Source organism: Macaca nemestrina, chromosome 15, assembly GCF_043159975.1.
Source record: "Macaca nemestrina isolate mMacNem1 chromosome 15, mMacNem.hap1, whole genome shotgun sequence".
In the NCBI taxonomy this organism is placed as follows: Eukaryota; Metazoa; Chordata; class Mammalia; order Primates; family Cercopithecidae; genus Macaca; species Macaca nemestrina.
In genome coordinates, this window is record NC_092139.1 from 89,937,476 (window position 1) to 89,950,333 (window position 12,858).

The 12,858-nt window shown below is 41.8% G+C and overlaps 2 pseudogenes; both read left to right on the forward strand.

The window, feature by feature from the left end:
- Window positions 1–8,054: 8,054 nt before the first annotated feature.
- On the forward strand, window positions 8,055–8,603 carry LOC105498526 (ADP-ribosylation factor-like protein 5A pseudogene; annotated as a pseudogene).
- On the forward strand, window positions 8,600–10,204 carry LOC105498480 (actin-related protein 2-like; annotated as a pseudogene).
- The last annotated feature ends 2,654 nt before the right edge of the window (window positions 10,205–12,858 follow it).

Genomic DNA, 12,858 nt, shown 5'->3' on the forward strand with positions numbered 1-12,858 from the left:
CAATCCATGCATCTGACAAAGGGCTAATATCCAGAATCTACAAAGAACTTAAACAAACTTACAAGAAAAAAATTAACCCCATCAAAAAGTGGGCGAAGGATATGAACAGACTCTTCTCAAAAGAAGACATTTATGCGGCTAACAGACATATGAAAACATGCTCATCATCACTGGTCATTAGAGAAATGCAAATCAAAACCACAATGAGACACCATCTCACAACAGTTAGAATGGCAATCATTAAAAAGTCAGGAAACAACAGGTGTGGACAGGATGTGGAGAAATAGGAACACATTTATACTGCTGGTGGGAGTTTAAACTACTTCAACCATTGTGGAAGACAGTGTGGCGATTCCTCAAGGATCTAGAACTAGAAATACCATTTGACCCAGCCATCCCATTACTGGGTATATACCCAAAGGATTATAAATCATGCTACTATATAGACACATGCACTTGTATGTTTATTGCAGCACTATTCACAATAGCAAAGTCTTGGAACCAACCCAAATGTCCATCAATGATAGACCGGATTAAGAAAATGAGGCACAGGCCAGGCGCGGTGGCTCAAGCCTGTAATCCCAGCACTTTGGGGGGCCGAGACAGGTGGATCATGAGGTCAGGAGATCGAGACCATCCTGGCTAACATGGTGAAACCCCGTCTCTACCAAAAAAATACAAAAAAAACTAGCCAGATGTGGTGGCGGGTGCCTGTAGTCCCAGCTACTCGGGAGGCTAAGGCAGGAGAACGGCGTAAACCCAGGAGGCGGAGCTTGCAGTAAACTGAGATCCGGCCACTACACTCCAGCCTGGGCAACAGAGCAAGACTCTGTCTCCAAAAAAAAAAAAAGAAAGAAAGAAAATGAGGCACATATACACCATGGAATACTATGCAGCCTTAAAAAAGGATGAGTTCATATCCTTTGCAGGGACATGGATGAAGCTGGAAACAATCATTCTGAGCAAACTATCACAAGGACAGAAAATCAAACACTGCATGTTCTTACTCATAGGTGGTAACTGAACAATGAGGACACTTGGACACAGGGCGGGGAACATCACACACCGGGGCCTGTTGTGGGGTTGGGGGAGGGATAACATTAAGAGAAATACCTAATGTAAATGACGAGTTAACGGGTGCAGCACACCAACATGGCACATGTATACACATGTAACAAACCTGCACATTGTGTACATGTACCCTAAAACTTAAAGTAAAAAAATAAATAAAAAATAAAATTTTTAAAAATATATTGATGCTTAATGCTAAAATTGGAATTAGTAGTTTCACATCTATACAAGTGATTAATTTTCTTTGGACTAAACCATTTCTGTTTATGATTCATCATCGTTAACTTGGATGTATTCTACTCTGAAAACAACTCAACTTTTGGTGTATTTTGTTTTCTGTATCAACTATTGCTCTTTTCTAAACACTGACAGAGATATTCCATACCTATTGATTATTAAATTTAATTTCATGGGCATTGGGATTATTGAATTATTTCAAGAATGCACAGACGGGACTTCCCCCGCATTGAACTCACAAATGTTGCTGATGCTGACTCACGCTTTTCTTTCAATCTTAGCAAATAAAGTAGGCATTTTATTTTCTAGACACCCAGATGATAGCAGCAGAAAAGAAGGAGAAACTCCCCAAAGCTGTTATCCTTTAAATCCTCAGGATGAATCACACCTGGAGAATCACTCACACTTGATTTACATTTTATACAAATGAGAGTTGGGTCTTAGAGCTGATGCTGAGTTAGTGAAGGACTTGGGCTGTTGGGATGGGGTGAATGTGTTTTACAAGTGAGGAAGACACGAATTTTTGGAGTCTATAGGGTAGAGGATTATTGACTAAATTGTGTCCCAAAATTTGTACAATGAAACTCTAACACACAGTGTGTGACTGAGTTTGGGGATAGGATCTTTAAAGAGAGGAGTGAAATTGAGGTCATGAGAGTGGCTTCTTATCCAATCTGGCTGGTTTCCTCCTAAGAAAAGGAATTTGCACACACAGAAATGAGACAACAGAGACAAGTGTGCAGAGGGAAGATCACGTGAGGACACAGCAAGGAGGTAGTGACCTGCAAGCCAAGGAGAGAGGCCTCAGGGGAAACTAAACCCACCAACACCTTTATCTGGACTCCCCAGCTTCAGAACTGTGAGAAAAGATGTGTCTACTCTTTAGGCCAGCAGGTCTTTGGTATCTCATTAAGGAAACGCTAGCAAATGAAAACAAAACGGACCCCAAAGACCTTGGATGTGGGAGGAGGAGGAGACAGAGCAGGGTGCAGGAGGCAGGGCAGGGAGGGGCTGGAAGTTTAGGCTCTGATGTGCATCTCCTGGATGGAATCTGGACTCCACTCAGTATTGTTTGGGAGAGACTTGGGAAAACATTTAACCTCCCAATACTGATTTCCTAATAAACACTGGGCCTTGAGTATAGGGCTTGGCATCATCCTATTCCATGTTATGAAAGTTTTCTTGAGGTAATGTTTGTAAAACAATCACCAAGGCATCTGGCATATATTAAGGGTTCATACATAGTCATTGTGATTTAGTTATTTATAGAAAATTGCATTCATTCTATGGGCACTGTGAACCTTGGTCTGGGGACCCTAATGAGTCCAAGTTCCCCTGTGGTTCTCAAGTGCACAGGGCCTAACTGTTGCTTCCTTTGAAACTCCTTCTATTGAGTAAAATTCTGAAACCCACCTGGCCCTTCTGATCTTGAGAAATTACCCAGAGAAGGCCCTCAGGCTCAGGGCTCAGACAAGAACTGGGGCAAATATTTTAGGGAATGGAGAACAGATTTGCATCCACTATCCAAGAATTTCAGTACTGGGGAAAATGTCACATAAGACTGCTCAGTTCTCTACTAAGACAGTGTAAAAGGTGAGGAAAGTTCAAACAGTTTTCAAATATTTTTACTGGATCCAAAAATAAAAGACAAAAATAGAGAAAGAAATGCAAAAATATTCTGAATCCAACAAGGACAAACGTACATGGTCTGCATCCAATCAACACTGTCTGCAAAGAAACAAAATATGCTATAAGAAACAAAAAGAAAAATTAATCCAAAATGGCCTTTAAATTTGACATATGATAAACTTTGCAGGCAGGAGCACAACAGCAATTCTTACAACTATATTCTACTTGATTATGAGGGTAGAGGATGGATTTACCAGGTTAAGTAGAGATACAGAAGATATAAGACCCAAGTTAAACTTTCAGAAATGATGCCTAAAATGTCCCTTTTAACAAATAGACTGAATGAGCTTGATTACAGATTAAATGCTATCAACAAATAGATGAGTGAACTTAATGATGTAGCAATGGAAGCTATCCCCCAAAAAATCACCAAAAAAAAAAAAGAAAAGATGAGAAAAGTAAATGTGTGAGTTTTCGGACATTATTAAATTGCCATAATCGTATAATTAGAGGCATAAAAGGAGATAAGATTACTGTGGTAAGAGGGTAGAAAAACAATTTAAATAGTGACCCAAGTGTTCCAAGTTTGGTTAAAAATATATACACACTATCCAAGAAGCTGAACAAATCCCAGACAAACACACACAGAGAGAAAAAAACACACATAAAGAAAACAACACTCACCGCAATCAAATTGGGGGAAAAAAAATCTGTGATGATAAAATGCTCTTAAAAGTAGTCAGAGAGAAAAGACGTGTTAGACTCAGGTGAACAACATAATGATAAAGGCAGATTTCTTATTAGAAGCAATGCGGCTGGGTGCTGAGGCTCACGCCTGTAATCCAAGCACTTCGGAAGGCCCAGGTGGGCGGATCACGAGGTCAGGAGATCGAGATCATCTGGGCTAACACAGTGAAACCCCATCTCTACTAAAAATAGAAAATATTAGCCGGTGTGGTGGCCAGCACCTGTAGTCCCAGCTACTCAAGAGGCTGAAGCAGGAGAATGGCGTGAACCCGGGAGGCAGTGCTTGCAGTGAGCCAAGATCGCGCCACTGCACTGCAGCCTGGGCGACAGAGTTAGACTATCTACCTCAAAAAAAAAAAAAAAAAAAAAAAAAGTTTGCAAACAGGAGGCAGTGGATCTATATTTATACACTACTAAGAGAAACAACTTTTTATTCAAAAATCTTGAATAAAAAGAAAAGCTGGAGGCATCACACTACCTGATTTTAAAATATACTACAAAATATACTAGAAATCCATAGTAACTGCAACTCTATAGTATAATATCAAAACAGCATGGCACTGCCAAAAAAAGGGGGCAGGAGAGAGACAGAGACAAATGACAGATAGACATAAACCAATCAAACAGAATAGAGAACTCAGAAATAATTTCACGCATTTACAGTCACCTCATTTTTAACTAGGCATCAAGAACACACCTTCCGGAAGGACAATCTCTTCAATAAACTGTGCTAGGAAACACCCAACACCCACATGTAGAAGAATAAATCTAGACCGTTATCTTATCGTATACAAAAATCAACTCAAAATAAAGATTTAAATGTAGGACTTGAAACTATGACACTACTAGAGAAGAAAACATGGGATAAATAATGAAATGGTTAGGACAAGGAATTTTCAAATAGACATCAAAAGTACAAGCAACAAAAGCAAAAATAGACAAATATAATTACATTAAACTTACAAGCAAAGCAGAAGCAGCACTCAGTAGAAGAAACAATCCAGAGAGTAGAAGAAAATATTAGCAAACTATGCATCAGGCAAGCGGTTAATACACAAAATACAGAAAGCAAGACTACTCAAAAGCAAACATACAAATAATCTAATTTAAAAATCAGAAGAAGATCTACCGAAAACCCTTTTTCCCCACCATTACTTCCCCACCTTCTTTTCCCGACTGCCCCTTCGGCCCCCTCCCTGTCAACACTCTTCTTTCTCCGTCTACCCTAAAACTTTTCCCCCACCACCTTCTCACAAAGCCCTTCTCTACTCTCCCACTCACTACCCTTTTCCCCACCATCTCTTCCCCTCTCCCTGGCCACCCTCTTTCCCCTCTCGCATACTCATCACCCTCTTTTGCTCCTTCATCTACCCAAAAACATTTTCCCCCACCTTTTCCCAAAGCCTTCTCCCCACTCCTGCTGCTCACCACCCTCTTTTCCCCCCTCCATCTACCCAAATACTTATTTTCCCACCATCTTTTCCCCACAGTCTGTCTGCAACGCCTTCTCTTCCTTGCCATCCTTTTTTCCCTTCAGCACTCACCACTTTCTTTACCCCTCCATCTACCCCAAAACTATTTTCTCCCCTCCTACCACTTCAGCTGAGCTGCCCTCTCCGTGGCCGCCACCAACCACAGCAAGGCGAGGTGCGCTGTTACAGGCCCCAGCCTCCAACATGAGGCATGTAGCTCTCCCATCTCCTTGTCCTCTAGCCGGACAGGAGCAGCTCCCGCTGCCGGTGGCCCTCCTACTGTTTCCGCGGCCCTGGGGTCTCGATCGCCACCACCTACCACAGCGAGGCGAAGCCAGAGGAAAGCCACAGTACCACGGGCTCCAGCCTCCAGCGTGTAGTAGGTAGCTTCCTAAGGTAGCACGTAACACCTCCGCATGTATACGCAGACAACCCTAGAATGGCCTGACTGCTGGCCTCAACATGCTTTATATACTGAGGTTGCGCAATGAGGTTCCTGGACTACATGTTCTGATTGGATGAGAGAAACCCGTAGGCCTACTCTGATTGGACTTTATTATGATGTTCTGATTGGATGAGAGCCAGTATTGGAACAACCAATCAGAGCATGAAAATAAAGTCTAATCAGAATAGGCCTAGAGGTTTTTTTCTCTCATCCAATCAGAACATGTAGTCCAGGAACCTCCCCCCCCCCGCCCCCAATTGCTTAACCTCAGTATATAAAGCACGCTGCAGTGGGCAATCAGGTCACAACAGGATTTTCTGCGTGTGTGTCTGCTCGGTCGGTGCGTGCTGGGTTAGGAAGCCACTTAACTGCACGCTGGAGGCTGGAGCCAGCACCGGGGAGTGGTAGGAGGGCCACCAGCGGCGGGAGCTGTTCCTGTCCGGCTAGAGGACGAGATGGGAGAGCTAAGTGCCCTGCGTTGCAGGCTGGGGCCTGTGACATCCCACCTCTCCTCGCCTCGGTTGGTGGCGGCCACGGAGACAGCAGCAGCAGCTGAAGTGGTAGGAGGGGAAAAAATAGTTTTGGGGTATGTGGAGGGGTGAAGAGGGTGGTGCGTGCCAAATGGAAAAAAGGATGGCGAGCAGGAGAAGGCGTTGCAGACAGAGGGTGGAGAAAAGATGGGGGGAAAATAAGTTTTTGGGTGGATGGGGAAAAGAGGGTGGTGAGCCGCAGGAGTGGGAAGAAGGCTTTGGGAAAAATGGGAGGAAATGGTTTTGGGTAGATGGAGGAGCAAAACGGGGATGAGAGCGCTGGTGGGGAAAAGGGTGGTGAGCAGGGAAGTAGAGAGGGCTTTGCAAAGGGATGGTGTGTGAAAAATGGTGGGGAAAAAGTTTTGGGGGGTAGAGGGAGAAAGAAAAAAGGGTGGCGAGAGGGAGGAGGCCGAAGGCAGTTGGGAAAACAAGTTGGGGAAATAATGATGGCAGAGACAAAGGTTTTGGGTAGATCTTTTTCTGATTTTTAAATTAGATTATTTGTATTTTTGCGTTTGAGAAGTCTTTCTATATTTTGTGTATTAACCGCTTGTCTGATGTATAGTTTGCAAATACTTTCTACCATTATCTGGATTGTTTCTTCATTCTAATGATTGCTTCCTCTGCTTTGCAGAAGCTTTTAAGTTTAATGTAATTATATTTGTCTGTTTTTGCTTTTGTTGCTTGTACTTTTGATGTCTATTTGGAAACTCCTTGTCCTAACCAATTTCATTAAGCATTTATCCTATGTTTTCTTCTCTGGTAGTGTCAATTTCAGGTCCTACATTTAAATCTTTATTTTGAGTTGATTTTGGTTTATGATAGTTGTCTAGATTTATTCTACATGTGGGTGTTGGGTATTTCCTAGCATAGTTTATTGAAGAGATTGCCCTTCTGGAAGGTGTGTTCTTGATGCCTAGGTTAAAAATGAGTTGACTGTAAATGCTTGAATTTATTTCTGAGTTCTCTATTCTGTTTGATTTATGTCTGTCATTTTTCTGTCTCTCCCCTGCGCCCCCTGCCCCTGGATGGAGTTAATTCTCCATCCAGTTTTCCACATTGGTTACTTACTACCGCCGGTTCGAGGCCATTTTTCATTTATATTACCCGATCATTTTATTCATTGTCACATTTCTAACAGTATATGCTGTTTCCAAAGCATACCATGTGAACAGTTCAAAATTCTCAAACTATAATTCTTCGTTGAAGCATTCGTAAGTTTCACACAAGCCCTTATATGATCTGTGTTTTGATTTTTAAATCATCTCTTCTATTTTATTTATATTTACTTTTCTCTTGTGAGATTTAATCTTATACAAACTTTATAGATAGAAAGATGTTGGAAAACTATCACATGGTCTGTTATGTTTATTGTGTTATTTTAATAGGCCAAATTCATTGATGAAAAGAGAAATCTTGATAGTTTTTTAATTATGTAGGACGCTTGACATTTTTTCAGAAAACTATGTTGAAAATTGCATCGTTATGTATAGAGTGGCATGGATTCAACTTTGTATGTGTGAATTCCATTTGTAATATTTGAATAATGGATTAGTTTTAACATGCTTTCATTTCATTTGGTCCTATTAGGTAAGCAAAGGACCTTGTGTGTTGGAAAAGAATTACTTTGGTGCAGCTGCCCGAGAGGAGCTGGGGGAGGACGCTGGCCCGCGATGCTCCTCGCGGACAACCTGGCTGCGATGTCCGCGAGCCAGGCGAGTGCCGCGTGAGAAGTCCCGCCGCTGTCGCGCCGCGGCGGGACTTCTCACGCGGCAGGGCGACCTGGGCTTCGGCCTCCCTCCGGTTCCCTGGAAGTGGGCCAGCGCCTGAGCAGCAGCAGAGATGGAGGCTTCAGTGCCTCTCTCTCTTCCCCAGTCAGCCTGAGCCAGGGGAGGCCAGGAGGCCCGGGTGTCTGCAGCCGGGGGTCCGTGCCCGAGAATGAGAATTTTCTTCACTAGAACATGGAGACTGTTCAATCACCAGGAGCACAAAGTTTTCATTGTTGGGCTGGATAATGCAGGGAAAACTACCATTCTCTACCAGTTTTCTATGAATGAAGTTGTACATACATCTACAAGAGAAAGTCACGTAGAAGAGTTAGTGATGAATAATACACGTTTCCTAATGTGGGATATTGGTGGCCAAGAATCTTTTTGTTGTTCCTGAAACACGTACTCTACTAACACAGAGTTTGTAATAGTTGTTGTGGACAGTACAGAGAGAGGATTTCTGTAACTAGAGAAGAACTCTAAAATGTTAGCGCATGAAGACCTAAGAAAAGCTGGATTGCTGAGATTTGCTAATAAACAAGATGTTAAAGAATGCATGACTGTAGCAGAAATCGCCCAGTTTTTGAAGCTACGTTCTATTAAGGAACACCAGTGGCATATCCAGGCATGCTGTGCTCTAACTGGCGAGGGATTGTGCCGAAGACTTGAATGGATGTCTCGACTTAAGATTAGATCTCTATGACCTCGTAGACTTTGTATAAATGAAGTGCTGGACTTTACCTGAAAGCTGCAAAAATTAATGGTTTAGATATATTTATAATAAACTGATTTAAACTTTTTCCATAGGAGGACGAATTAAGACCACTTATTTGAAAGCAAAGATGGAGAGGGAGGAGGAAGAAGAGAAAACGGCCGGGTGGCAGCGGCTCTCCCCCTGGCGGAGGATGGACAGCCAGGACCGGAAGGTGGTGGTGTGCGACAACAGCACCGGGTTTGTGAAGTGTGGATGTGCAGGCTCTAACTTTCCAGAACACATCTTCCCAGCTTTGGTTGGAAGACCTGTTACCAGATCAACCACCAAAGTGGGAAACATTGAACAAGGATCTTATGGTTGGTGATGAGGCAAGCGAATTACGATCAATGTTAGAAGTTAACTACCCTGTGGGAAATGGCATAGTACGAAATTGGGATGACATGAAACACCTGTGGGACTACACGTTTGGACCAGAGAAACTTAATATGGATACCAGAAATTGTAAAATCTTGCTCACAGAACGTCCTATGGACCCAACCAAAACAGAGAGAGGACTGTAGAGGTAATGTTTGAAACTTAGCAATTTTCTGGTGTATATGCAGCCATCCAGATAGTTCTGACTTTGTACGCTCAAGGTTTATTGACTGATGTAGCGGTAGACTCTGGAGATGGTGTGACTCACATTTGCCCAATATATGAAGGTTTTTCTCTCCCTCATCTTATCAGGAGACTGGATATTGCTGGGAGGGATATAACTAGATAGCAAGTTGCTTCTATTGCGAAGATATGCCTTAAACCACCCTGCTGATTTGGAAACGGTTTGCATGATTAAAGAAAAACTGTGTTACGTGGGATATAATATTGAGCAAGAGCAGAAACTGGCCTTAGAAACCAAAGTATTGGTTGAATCAGATACACTCCCAGATGGACATATCTTCAAAATTGGGGGAGAGAGATTTGAAGCACCAGAAATTTTATTTCAGCCTTATTTGATCAATGTTGAAGGAGCTGGTGTTGCTGAATTGCTTTTTAACACAATTCGGGCAGCTGACGCTGATACCAGATCGGAATCCTACAAATACATTGTGCTTTCTGGAGGGTCTACTATGTATCGTGCCTTCACCGTTGGGACGAGAACTTAAACAGCTTTACTTAGAATGAGTTTTAAAGGGTGATGTGGAAAAACTTTCTAAATTTGAGATCAGCATTGGAGACCCACCCAGCAGAAAGCACATGGTATTCCTGGGTGGTGCAGTTCTAGCAGATACCGTGAAAGCCAAAGACAACTTTTGGATGACCCGACAAGAGTACCAGGAAAAGGGTGCCCGTGTGCTGGAGAAACTTGGTGTGACTGTTCGAAAAACTCCAAAGCTTGTTGGCATCACACCCGTAATGCTTTCTTTTTTCCTTTATTGCCAATCTTTGAACTCATTCAACTCCAGGACATGGTAGAGGCCTCTCTCTGCCTTTTAGACTGGAAAGGTCAAGTTTTATTCTGGTGTCTTGGGGAAGCTTTGTTAAATTTTTGTTAATGTGGGTAAATCTGAGTTTAATTCAACTGCTTCCCTACATAAACAAGAGGGCTAAGGGTCCTGTCTGCTGCTTTGTTTCTTCAAAGTGGTCATTCAGATCATTCCTGTAGGCTTCCTATTTTCACTTTACTACTCTAATGCTGCTAGTTGTAATCTTTAGCACACTAGGTAGTATGCCTTTATTAGCATTAAAAAAAAAAAAAAAAAAACAGGAGCTTTTACATATTACTGAGATGGGGGGTGGTTCGGGATGGGTGGGCAGCTGCTGAACCCTTTAGGGCATTTCCCCTGTAGTGTGGCGCTTTCAACTGTACTGCTGCGGCTTTAATTACCTTAAAGCTTCTCCTGTGAACATCTTAGGGAAATGTTAGGTTCAAAACGAAAATGTTTTGGGTGTTTTTTGTTGGGGTGGGGGGGCAACAGTAGGTGGTCTTCTGATTTTTATTTTTAAGGTTTTCTCTCTGGAGTACATAGAGGAACTTTATTTACTGTACTTTGATTTGGCAGGTTTCTTCTTGTACTCTGCCTGGAGCTGTTTCCATATGATATAAAAAGCACAAGTGTAGTATTCCGTTACTATGTAGCTTAGGGATTTGTGTGTTTTTTAAAATCAACTGTGTTAGCTGGGACTAGACTTCCTACCATCTATCAATGGAAAAGTAACATTTAAAAATCCTTTTGGTAATTCAGATTACAGATTTAAAAGTGCTTATGATCTGGTGTTTTGTTAATGCTTCTGTTTATTCCAGAAGCATTAAGGTGACCCATTGCCAAGTGTCATTCTTGCAAATTATTTTTTTATGTAACTGACCAGTGCTTAATAAAAGAAGCAGGTACTTACAAATAATTACTGGCAGTAGGTTATAATTGTGTTTTTTTTTTGTTTTGTTTTGTTTTGTTTTGTTTTTGAGACGGAGTCTTGCTCTGTAGCCCGGGCTGGAGTGCAGTGGCCAGATCTCAGCTCACTGCAAGCTCCGCCTCCCGGGTTTAGGCCGTTCTCCTGCCTCAGCCTCCGGAGTAGCTGGGACTACAGGCGCCCGCCACCTCGCCCGGCTAGTTTTTTGTATTTTTAGTAGAGACGGGGTTTCACAGTATTAGCCAGGATGGTCTCGATCTCCTGACCTCGTGATCCGCCCGTCTCGGCCTCCCAAAGTGCTGGGATTACAGGCTTGAGCCACCGCGCCCGGCCTATAATTGGTTTAAAAATAACGTTGGAATACGGGACTTACTGCTAGTTGGGTAATTTTCGTTAGTTTTTTGTTAGTTTTGGTTTGAAAACTGGAAGTAGAGTAAAATTTCACTGTTTAGAATGTTGGCCAAAAAAAAAAAAAAATCAAGATTTAAATTTTTTATTTGTACTGAAAAACTAATCATAACTGTTAATTCTCAGCCATCTTTGAAGTTTGAAAGAAGAGTCTTTGGTATTTTGTAAATGTTAGCAGACTTCCCTGCCAGTGTCAGAAAATCCTATTTATGAATCCTGTAGGTATTCCTTGGTATCTGAAAAAAATATGAAATAGTACTCATATATGAGTTATTTCTAAGTTTCAAAAATAAAAAGAAATTGTATCATACTAATTACAAAATTACAGGTTCTGGAAAAAATATTTTTCTTCATTTTAAAACTTTTGTTAACTAATAATGGCTTTGAAAGAGGAGGCTTAATTTGGGGGTGACTAAAATCAAAGACATTATTGACCTGAGGGTTTCTGTTTTGTAAGAATACATAATTAGCTTAAATAAGCAGCAAAAGGTTAGTTTTAATTGTGTAGCTTCTGTTAATATTGTGTTTTTTGTCTGTTTTACCTCAATTTGAACAGATAAGTTTGCCTACATGTTGGAGATGCCTCAGAACACATGAATAGCCCATACTAGATCTTGGGAATGTGGATTTTAGAGTCACTTTGGAATAAGTTCTTATATAAATACCCCCGGCATTTTGAGAACGGGGCTTGTTAAAGGACGCATATGTAGGGCCAGTACCTACTGGCAGTTGGGTTCAGGGATATGGGATTGACTTGGCCTTTGGTCATTTGATCATAATTTTAAAATGTGTGGGAGTAGAAAACAACAAAGAATGGAATGAACTCCTAAAACAATGAAAGAGCATTTATCATTTATCCCTTGAATGTAGAATATGTTTTTTATTTAATAATTCTGATAAATATGACAGTTAAAATGGTGTATTATGTATATATAGATTGTAATTTAGACATTCCATTTTATAATATTACTATTTCGGCCGGGCGCGGTGGCTCAAGCCTGTAATCCCAGCACTTTGGGAGGCCGAGACGGGCGGATCACGAGGTCAGGAGATCGAGACCATCCTGGCTAACACCGTGAAACCCCGTCTCTACTAAAAAAAAAATACAAAAAACTAGCCGGGCGAGGTGGCGGGCGCCTGTAGTCCCAGCTACTCGGGAGGCTGAGGCAGGAGAATGGAGTAAACCTGGGAGGCGGAGCTTGCAGTGAGCTGAGATCCGGCCACTGCACTCCAACCTGGGCGACAGAGCGAGACTCCGTCTCAAAAAAAAAAAAAAAAAAAAAAAAAAAATATTACTATTTCAAGGTGAAATAATGCATTTGAATTTGGGATTTGGGTGGAGTATTAGGTTTAACTGGAGTTGTTGTCAAGTATGAATCCCTCAGGGAAAAAAAAGTTCTGTTGTTAGAAAGCAATCTGATTCTTAGCTCTTGAAACTATTGTTACT